The sequence below is a fragment of the Vigna radiata genome, chromosome 7 (assembly GCF_000741045.1).
Source record: "Vigna radiata var. radiata cultivar VC1973A chromosome 7, Vradiata_ver6, whole genome shotgun sequence".
NCBI classification, from domain to species: domain Eukaryota; kingdom Viridiplantae; phylum Streptophyta; class Magnoliopsida; order Fabales; family Fabaceae; genus Vigna; species Vigna radiata.
Window position 1 is genome coordinate 12,973,439 of NC_028357.1, and position 11,205 is coordinate 12,984,643.

General features: G+C 37.8%; 1 long non-coding RNA gene across 1 annotated transcript; it reads left to right on the plus strand.

Moving 5' to 3' along the window:
* Positions 1–2,457: 2,457 nt before the first annotated feature.
* On the plus strand, positions 2,458–3,840 carry LOC111242123. Its single transcript, XR_002668985.1, has 3 exons — positions 2,458–3,293; positions 3,512–3,605; positions 3,750–3,840. It is a non-coding gene; the product is annotated as an uncharacterized LOC111242123 (long non-coding RNA).
* The last annotated feature ends 7,365 nt before the right edge of the window (positions 3,841–11,205 follow it).

The following is an 11,205-nucleotide window of genomic DNA, read 5'->3' on the forward strand; positions in this document are numbered from 1 at the left end:
CCCTCCCTTTGTGGAAATATCTCTTTTACCCTTGTCCTTAGGTTGGATTGTTGGACTTTAGTTATTGGGCTTGGGCCCAAGTCCATGGTGTCCTAGCCTTATTGAACCCTACAAAATAACATATAGACATATTAGAAGAAAATCCTTCTAAGACTTAGAAAGAAAATCAAGAAAAAGTCTTCCTTTACTTCCCTTTCTGTGTATGTGTGTCTGTGTGTGTGTGTGTGTGTGTGTGTGTCTTTTTGTTGTGTGCGCGTCTGTGTATGTGTGTGTATCTGCGTGTGTGTGTGTGTCTGTGTGTGTGTCTCTGTTTGTGTGTGTGGGTGTGGGTGTGTGCGTGTGTGTTTGTGTGTGTTTGTGTGTGTGTGTGCCTTTGTGTGTGTGTACGGGGGGAGGGGGGTGTGTGTGCGTGTCTGTGTCTGTGTGTGTATGTTTGTGTGTGTGTGTGTCTGTGTGTGTTTGTGTCTTTGTGTGTTTGTGTCTTTGTGTGTTTGTGTAGGTGTGTGTGTGTGTCTGTGTGTGTATGTGTGTGGGTGTGGGTGTATATGTGTGTGTATCTATGTGTGTGTGTGTCTATGTATTTCTGTGTGTCTGTGTCTGTGTCTGTGTGCGTGACTTTTTGTGTGTGTGTGTGTGGGGGTGGGTGGGTAGGTGGGTTTGTGTCTGTGAGTGTGTGTCTGTGTGTCTATGTGTGTGTGTGTGTGTCTGTGTGTGCGTGTGTGTGTGTGGGTGTCTGTGTGTGTGTCTGTGAGTGTGTGTGTGTGTGTGTGTGTCTATGTGCGTGTATGTGTGTGTCTGTGTGTGTGTGTGTGTTTGTGTGGGTGTCTGTGTGTGTATGTGTGTCTGTCTGTGTCTTTGTGAGTGGGTGGGTGTTTATGTTTGTGTGTGTCTGTGTGTGTGTGGTTGTGTGTGTGTGTGTGTGTTTGTCCGTGTGTGTGTGTGTGTGTCTGTGATGAAGGTTGAAAAATAGTTATTTTCATATGTCATTTTAGACCAAATTACACCCTTTACTACNTAGAATGAGCTTAGAATCAAGCAAAACTCAATAAATGAGTCTGTAAAGAGTCAAAAGCTATTTTTAGCGATATTATGCTTGTTTTGCATTGTTTTGTAGCTATTTTGAGAAAGTGAAGAATGGAGTTGAAGATAAAGGTCGTAGACTCAAGAAAAGAGAAGAAAATTTAAGAATTGAAGAGTCGACGCACCGTCCGACAGCAACTTACACCGTAGGGCGGCCCAGGGCGAGGAGTAGGCACCTGGCGATGACGCTGGGCGGATTTGCGATTTGAGGGAAACCGTCGGGCGCCACACTTATTTTTCCGGGCGGTTGTCTGCTGGGCTTGGGCCTATTCTCTGCGGCGCTCCTCACCTATAAATAGCCCTATTGCGAGTTTAGATGCATTCTTTTGACAGAAGGGGGCGGTCAGACCTAATTTCACTCTCTGGAGAGGATCTCTTGGATGCTTAGGCTCCTTTTCATCTTNTCTAGGGTTTGCTTTTCCATTCTTCATCCATTTTTCATCTAGATTCACCATGAAAATGGTGAACTAAACCCTATTGTTGGTGGGGGAAACAATGTAATCTTTTGATACTCTCTTTTATTGAAACTCTTGTTTTTTTTATATGGTTTCCATATGCTTTGATTTTGAATTGTTGGGTTCTCATCTGTGCTTCATGCTTTTATCGTTTAACTCATTCGATAACTATTGTTTGTCTTTATTGATACGGGAACGTACAGTAATGTCATGAACCGGTGAGTAATTCCTTGATTAAGCAATACCACCTAAGGATAGGGTTAGGAGAATCAATTGCTTTTAACTTTTGCTCTATAATGCTTTATTAATTGCTAGGGGAGGCTAGGGATAGCAAGCCAGTAATTAGTAATAGGCTCTTTTCGCCGAGGGATCGGGTTAAGGGTAGGCTAAGAAAGTTGCATGACAATTAATTAATCAAGCTAATAATTCAAGAGGAGTAAATAAGAGAGAGCAAATTAGATGAAATTGTAAACCCCCAACAACTCCGTTCATCCATTGTTTTCTTCTCGTCAATTGAATCAATCTCTTTTGCATGTTCATATTTTATTCTCACATCCAATTAATTAATTTTTATTTTCAAGTCTTACGATTTTAATTCAAACGAACGATAAGGCCTTTCGAGTCTCTTGGGAAAACGATACTTGGACTTACCATTTATTATTACTTGATACGATTTGGTACGCTTGCCAATCCGTCAACAAGTTTTTGGCGCCGTTGCCGGGGACTCGAGGTTTACTTTTTCAAGTAGTGTGGATTGACTGAATTTGACTGGGTTGTAATTATTTTTGTTTAATTGTGTTTTATTTTATTTTTCTGTAAAAGTGCTTTTAGGGTGCACTACAAAAAAACACTTATTTAGAGGGGGTTATTTTGTTGAGGTTATAAAAAACCCCCTCAAATTAACATCATTTAAGNGGTTTGATTTGATTTATTTAAGTGCCAATAATAGTGGGGGTTTTAATTCTTATTAAGAGAGGTTTATTCTCCCATTTCTAATACACAATCTTCCCTCTAAAAAATTTAAAACTTCAATTGTAAAATTTTATTCCCCCTAATTCTAAAACACTATATGCGTAAACCCTTCCTTCCTCTAAAATCTCTCTGAACCCTAAAATCCCCTTCTCTCTTGCGTTTCCTCTAAAATCTCTCTGAACCCTAAAATTCCCTTCTCTCTTGCGTTATGCTTTTTCCCTCGTGTTCGTTTCTTCCTTTCTTCCTTCTTCTATTTCCTTTTCTCCTTTATTTTTCTTATTTTTCCTTTCGATTGCCCATGTTTCATTTTTCTTTTAGATTCACAGTCGCGAAACTGCTGGTAGACGAAGCTGCAACAGTGGTTGTGTGGACCAAGCAGACGATGGAGCTTCCACTCATAACGTGACAGGTCTATTTTTCTTTATTAAGTATTCGGTTTTAGTTCTTTATCAGTTTGTTGAGAGACTGGGTGAGGACGGTGATGCAGTAGAAATTTAAGGATTTATTCTTGGAGCCTGCAAAAATCATGAGCTGGGAAAAGTTATTGCAGAAAAGTTGCTTAATATGGAATTGGAAAAAAGGATTACTGGTTTTGGCTTATGAGATTGAAAGCATTTGGTTGAAACTGATGATTTGAAAGGTATGAGGGAGTGGGAGAATCCGAGGATGTGCAAACATTTTACTACTTCATTGAGTCAAATAACANCCCTAAGGAAGATCCTCTCCTGCTTTGGCTATCCGGTGGCANTGGTTGCTNATCCCTAACTCGCCTTTTTCTTGAAATAGGTAACACTTTATTTTCCTTTTCATTTTGCGCTTAGAGAAAAACAAAACTATGTTTACTTTGTATGAGTGATAGGAACTGTTATATGCTTTAATTTATTGTTTTTAACATGATTAAAAATGGTTACGTTACGTATGCAAAATTATCACTGTATACAATTTCTATCTAACTTTGTTCTTGTTTCATGATATTGTTTCTCAAAATATATACATATTATTAGGTGCGGGACAGAATTGCTCCAGGTTTACCTTCACAATTTCATTCACCTTATTCAATTCCAACCTTCGTACCCTGTCCTTTACTTATTCTCAATGGTAAGATTCTATTGTATATGTTGTACATTGAACATTTTCAAATCGAATCTGGCTCTATACCTGAACAATATATAGACCTCTGATCCATCCACATTAGTCAATTTAGTTACCAGTTTTAGGTTTTGTGAATTTTTAATGCTATAGGTGCGAAAGATCCCCTGGAAATNCCAAGAGCAAAGGCANGCCTGGTATACAGAAAGTTTCACTGTTTAGATAATTTCAAGGTATGAACCTGTATTGTTTGGTCACTTCGGTTAGAAATTTAAACTTGTCATTGTGATCATCCGTTACAATGAAGGTGCACCCAACTTGATCTTCAGGAATCAATCATGGAACAAGGTACTAGTCTACATTATGATCAAATGATAGCCTATATTTTCTGCTTACAAATTCAGTCTTTCGTACGGTGTTTTGTTTGTAGGTTAGTAGCATTATATATGTAGACTTGCCTTTTTTCACAGGCTTTACTTATGCCAGAACAGAACTTGTTGTTCAAAGTAGTGATAAGTTNTTAGCTGGTCAAGCCCATCCAAATTTTACTTCTTTATTTTAGAACCCTTCTCTTTTCTTTATTTCAGAATATATTTGTTAGTCAATCACAATCATGCTTAATTGTTTGCAGTGGTTAATTTATCATCCAAAATTTTTGTCAAAGGAAGTTTACATTGCTGGTGATTCATATTCTGGTTCGAGGAATTGTTCAAGAAATTGCACAAGGTAAAAAGTTTTTAAATGATTTTAAAAAAATTAGAACGACATATTAAGAATCATTAATTGGTGACAGCTAGAATGTAAATCATATATAAGTTACTGTAGTTTGTTATAATTACGTATTAACATATTTCATTACTTTCAGGTAATGAAAAAGGGTTTCAACCAAGCATAGATCTCCATGTTAGCATTTTAAAGTGTTGTTTTATGCTATATGTTTTAAATTAGAGTTATAATGTATCATTTGCTTTTATATTTAGAGCTTTAACTGTGACTTTTTATATGTCTATAGAAACAAATTGAAGTGGCTTTGAGTCAAAGTAATTACTATGCTTGATATACATGTAATTATTATGTTTGATATACTATAATTATTGTGAGCACACATGTAATTGAGTTTAGGAAATTCTGAATGTTCATGGTTATTATAATATATCATTGTTTATTTTATTAATTTTTTATTTTATTATTTCAGCAAGCTGGTGATGGAAATAAGCTCGAGTCTCCTTTGCGTACAAGACTGGTGGAAGTAACATTTAGACAGTTTATGATATGTTTTTAGGATAAAACTATATCTAGTTTATTTTGAATTTTAAGTACTTATTAATTAAGTTGTAAGGATGAATTTTATTTTAAATTGCTTTTGTGTTACTATGATGATTTTGACAATAAAATTATATAAATTTGTGATGTCTTTTTTACATTAATGTGTTTTAATATTGTTACAAATATTATTTTTGACCTAAAAATATAAACACTTGAAATGGCGACACAAATTAAATAATATTAATAAAATAAAGTAATAAATCTTAAACTAAATAATACAAATGAGAAAGGTTACAACTTTTATAATATAATTGTCAAATTGAATGACTATTAATCCCAAATAATAATGTAAAAAATTCTGGTACTTTTTTTTTGGATCAAATAGTTGAAAATAAAGGAGGTTAAAAACTCCCACAAAATAATAACCAGTAATTAGAAGAGGTTTTCACCCTCCGCAGAAAAACCTCCGCAAATTGAATGTGATACTAGAGGTTGCGAAAAACCCCCGCAGATAGTTTGTGGCGACTCAAACTGTGGGGGTTTGAAAAACCCCCGGAAATTACTTTGCGGAGGGTAAAAACCCCCACAAATCGGAAAAAAAACCTCCACTGAATAACATTTTTTTTGTAGTGGTGTGCTTCTTGTGTATGCAGGAAGCAATGGTCAATGTGCTTTCACTGAGGAGATGCAGCAGGATGTTAATTATATGGGAGCCCAATTTCAATACAAGCAAGGAAATTTCAACCAAGGTAATTCTAGCCAAGGTTGGAAAAATCACCCGAGCATTGGGCAGATCCAGAATAATACATCTGGACAAGTGGGCAATTTTTGGCAGCAACAACCCTCTCCCTTATGGCAGCAGGTGAACAGCTTGACTGAGACGGTTAGAGAATTAACTAACAGATTTGAAATTTTTTTGAAAGTTTATGAGTCTCAAAAAGCGAGTGACCAGGCCAGTTTTAGATCTCTAGAGACATAGATTGGTCAGCTGTCTTAGAGGGTCGAAACCACGGAAAAAAATCAATTTCGGGCATTGATGAAGGTTGAAAAACAATTATTTTCATATGTCATTTTAGACCAAATTACACCCTTTACTACTTAGAACGAGCTTAGAATCAAGCAAAACTTAATAAAGGAGTCTGTAGAGAGTCAAAAGCTGTTTCTGGCGATATTATGCTTGTTTTCCATTGTTTTGTAGCATTTCTGAGAAGATGAAGAATGGAGTTGAAGATAAAGGTTGTATACTCAAGAAAAGAGAAGAAAATTGAAGATTTGAAGAGTCGACGCACCGCCCAACGACAAATTCCACCGCCGGGTGGTCCAGAGCGAGGAGTAGGCACCTGGCGTTGGCGTTGGGTGGATTTGTGATTTGAGGGAAACCTCCGGGCGGTAGACCCTTACCGCTGGGCGGTAGTGCGATTTGTGGGAAACCGCCGGGCGCCACACTTAAACCGCAGGGCGGTTGTCTGCTGGGCTGGGGCCTGTTTTCTGTTGCGCTGCTTACCTATAAATAGCCCTATTGCGAGTTTAGATGCATTCTTTTGACAGAAGGGGGCGGCCAGACCTAATTTCACTCTCTGGAGAGGATTTCTTGGATGCTTAGGCTCGTTTTCATCTTTTCTAGGGTTTGCTTTTCCATTCTTCATCCATTTTTCATCTAGATTTACCATGAAAATAGTGAACTAAACCCTATTGTTGTTGGGGGAAACAATGTAATCTTTTGATACTCTCTTTTATGGAAACTCTTGATTATTTATATGGTTTCCGTATGCTTTGATTGTTAATTTTGTTGGGTTCTCATCTGTGCTTAATGTTTTTGTCGTTTAACTCATTCGATCACTGTTGTTTGTCTTTATTGATACGGGGACGTACAGTAATGTCATGAATTGGTGAGTAATTCCTTGATTATGCAATACCACCGAGGGATAGGGGTAGGACGATCAATTGCTTTTAACTTCTGCTCTATAATGCTGTATTAATTGCTAGGAGAGGCTAGGGATAACAAGCCAGTAATTAGTATTAGGCTCTTTTCGACGAGGGATTGGGTTAAGGGTAGGCTAAGAAAGTTGCATAACAATTAATTAATCAAGCTAATAATTCAAGAGAAGTAAATAAGAGAGAGCGGATTAGATGAAATTGTAAACCCCCAACAACTCCATTCATCCATTGTTTTCTTCTTGTCAATTGAATCATTCTCTTTTGCATGTTTATATTTTATTCTCACAATCAATTAATTAATTTTTCTTTTCAAGTCTTACGATTTTAATTCACGCGAACGATAAGGCCTTTCGAGTCTCTTGCCATTTATTATTACTTGATACGATTTGGTACGCTTGCCAATCCGTTAACAAGTTTTTGGCGCCGTTGCCCGGGACTCGAGGTTTATTTTTCTAGTAGTTTGGATTGATTGAATTTGACTTGGTTGTAATTATTTTTGTTTTATTTTTGTTTAATTGCGTTTTATTTTATTTTTCTGTAAAAGTGCTTTTAGGGTTTGTTTCTTGTGCATGCAGGAAGCAATCCATACTAGAAGCAGAAAAGACTAGCAACCTCTTTTAGAAGGTTTACCAGAAGTCAGGAGAAGGAGACGTCCCTCACGTGAGAGATCTCTTTCTCCTGAAGCAATTTCGCAGTCTTCACTTGAGATTTCTGCACCAAATTTTGAGGAGATGGCTAACCAACCTCCTCCTAGACGTACATTGGGGGATGCAGTAAACGCAGTAGGCCCCTTGAACTTCAACAGCATAGCAGTTCCAGCTGAGAACGCAACCAGCATGGTGATGAGTCCGGCGCTCATCCAATTAGTCCAGAATAATCAATTCCATGGGTTGTAAAATGAAAATCCTTATAAGCATTTGACCATCTTTGGAGAGATTTACAACACTGTCAAAATAACTGGAGTGTAGGATGACAGAGTCAGACTCAGTTTGTTTCCTTTCTCTCTTGGAGGAAACGCAAAGGATTGGTTGAATTCTTTCCCTGAAGGAACGTTCAGGACTTGGGAGGCCGTGGCACAGCAAATTTTTACTAAATTCTTCCCAATTCCGAAAATTAATCAAGGGAAGCTGGAGATCTCTTCGTTCAAGCAAGGGATGGAGGAAACTCTCGGGCAAGCATGGGACAAATTTAAAGGTTTATTGAGGGCAACCCCAGTCCATGGGTTCGATAAGACTTCATACTTACTAGCTTTCCTTGGAGGTTTACGTGCTCATTCCAAGATGATGTTAGATGCCTCAGCTGGAGGTAGTATCAATAGAAAAACGGAAGATGAGGCGTATGACTTGATTGAAGAGATGGCCTTAAACGAAGTGTCACAGAGTGAGAGGGGCATACAAAAAGGAGGACTCTTGCATCTTCCTGCTGAAGATGCTGCAGCTGCTCAGAATCACCTTCTCAGCCAAAAAATAGACAAGTTGACGAAGGTCCTCTCCGAACTTCCTAGGGGAATCAGAAATATTTCTCAGACTCAGCAACTTTGCAACTTATGCGGTGGTGACCATATCAATGGTCAATGTGCTTTGACTGAGGAGATGCAGCAGGATGTTAGTTATACTGGAGCCCAATTTCAATACAAACAAGGAAATTTCAACCAAGGTAATTCTAGCCAAGGTTGGAAAAATCACCCAAGCATTGGGCAGAGCCAGAATAATACATCTGGATAAGTGGGCAACTTCCGACAGCAACAACCCTCTCCCTTATGGCAGCAGGTGAACAACTTGACTGAGACAGTTAGAGACTTAACTAATAGATTTGACAAATTTTTGAAAGTTTATGAGTCTCAACAAGCGAGTGATCAAGCCAGCTGTAGATCTCTAGAGACACAGATTGGACAACTGTCTAAGAGGGTCGAAACCACGGAGAAAAATAAATTTTGGGCTAGCACTGATGTTAACCCAAAAGAGGAGTGCAAAGTTGTTATAACAAGAAGAAAAAGGAAGTCAGAGGATGAAACAATTAAGGTTGGAAGCAATGAGGACGAAGAGGAGGAGAGGAGTCATAATAAGCATAAGAGTTGCAAAGAGAAGAAAGCTGAAAGAGAAAAAGAGAAGGAAGGTATCAAAGAATCACTCCGTAATTGATGAGTATCATTAACTTATTTTTTCGCGTCGAATTGTGTTGATGATTTGCGCTTAATTCTTAGTTATTGTGTCATTTTCACCATTTGGGCTTAATTAGACCAATAATTCTAATTTTAATTAATTTGAATTAATTGAGCTTAATTATTCCTATTTTTATTTTTTTCAGGGAAATTTTGGAATCACACTGTGAGACTTTTGGAAGGGCACCAATTAAGTGAAGACTCTCCACAAAGACACTTCAGGATTAGTCAAATTTTAATTTAGTAGATTAGGTTTTTTAAACTAAGTCTTGTAATATTTGGGCCAATTTTGTAGAGTAGACAAAAGCCCAATAGAAAAAATGACATGTCCCTAGGGTTTTGGGTGGACCCCACCCTAATTTTTAGTGACTTATTCTCGGACCTAGAGAGGAGAGCCGTCACACTCTGAACATTTTTTTTCCTGGCTTTTGGCTGTTACGCTCTCTNGGAAATATAGAATGAAACTCACGGGTTTTTGGCTGAAGGTTGAATGAATGAAGAAACATTTTTTTTTGTTTCGTTGGTTTGCTGCAATGTTTCTCTTGTTTGCCTTTTAAAACGTCACTTCATCTTCATCCCAGCTATTAATTACATTGTTTCTCTCGAGCTTGGAAGTGTGAGTTTTAATTAAAAGCAATGTGCAAGTGGAGTGATTGCTGGAGGGTGTGCGCTNAATTTTGCATCTCTCGGTCAAAGGGGCTGGAACAAATTCTTTGGGAGCTTTTTATTTAATGTTTACGGTGCAGTGGTTAAACTAGTTCAACTTTTAGTTGTATCTCTCTTGTTCCAAGAAAAGCAAGTGGTTTTATTACAAGTATTTGGCATTTAATAACATTTGGTGAGGAGTCTACGGCTGAAACAGGGGGGCACGGTTTCCTTGATTTGATCATGAAAAGTAACATCACTTTTAGTTGAAGAAAGAGAGGGCACCGGTGTCATAGGTGGNAGCTGCAAGACTGTTGATGTGTTAGCATTGGGATGTGTCCGTGAATGAAGAAGTGTTGTGGAACCAAATGGGACAAGCTGCAACAACACGTCAGAGCATTTCCATGCTTCTCTTTCCTTGCTTTTCATGATTTGAAGGCTGAATTAATTCATTTGAATAGCCTCTCGGTGATTATCCAGTAGCTAATTCACGTGTTGGCTGTTCCAAATTTTTTTTCTTTTTGCATTAGTCACTTGGGTTTTATAAGAGAGCGACACGGTCAATAGTTGGGTGCAGGATTTCAGCTCTCGGTAAAAGGGCTCATTCCCTTGGCAAGTGTCACGCTACATGGCACACAGGGGTGAAACATTTTCCATTTTTATTTTCATTTGAATGAAGCACATGAAACTCAATATGTTACGGCCAAGAGGTTCATTGTTTTGGCCAATTGCAATTTAATTTCACTTGGTAGATATAGTAGGTCACGTGAATGTGTAGGAAGAGTCATGTTGTTTATTTCTTTTATTTTCAATTAATTTGTATAGTAGGTTGAGTTGTTTTTCATCTCTTTAATTTAGTGTTCCATTTTAATAATTTTAATTGTGCTAAATAATTGTTGTTGAAGTGTTAGGTTTAATATTTTCTTTTAATTTAATGTTGTCTAGTATTTTTGGTGATGATAATTTTAGCTTTAGTATCCAAATGTCACAGTCCTGTTAGTTAGGTTTAATTTGCATGTCTTAATTCAGTCTAATTGCATTCACAAAACACTTTTCAAACCCCCCCCTCTCTTTTTGTGTTAGATTCGATTCTTGAACCGCAAAGTTGGTCTTTGGGAGACGACCTAGGGGTCATTCCCTAGCTATACTGCATATTTCATATGCACTCAAATTTGATTGGGCAGCGACACCCATCAAATTTTGGCGCCGTTGCCGGGGACCAACGGTTCAATTTTGAGTCTTGTGTCTGTGTCTTTTGTTGTGTTTGTGATAGTGTCGTTTGTGTTATTTTCTGTGTTTTGAAATTTTTGTGCTATTGTTTCATGATTATAGGGTGTTGTGATATAGTGCATGACTAGAGGAAATCCTGGATTCATACCACCCTTTGATCCTGAGATTGATAGGAATTTTCATAGGTTAGTTAGGCATTCTAGNAATTTGTCTTTAGAGTCTTTTTTTGAGTCTGTTCCATTAGATACTGTGCATCCCACTGCTGAGTACTCTGTGCATACTGCATCCACTGCATCTGTTGCATCTGCACTTGATTCTGATTGTGATTCTGTTGTTTGTCACACTGAGAACAATATGGCACAACCTCCA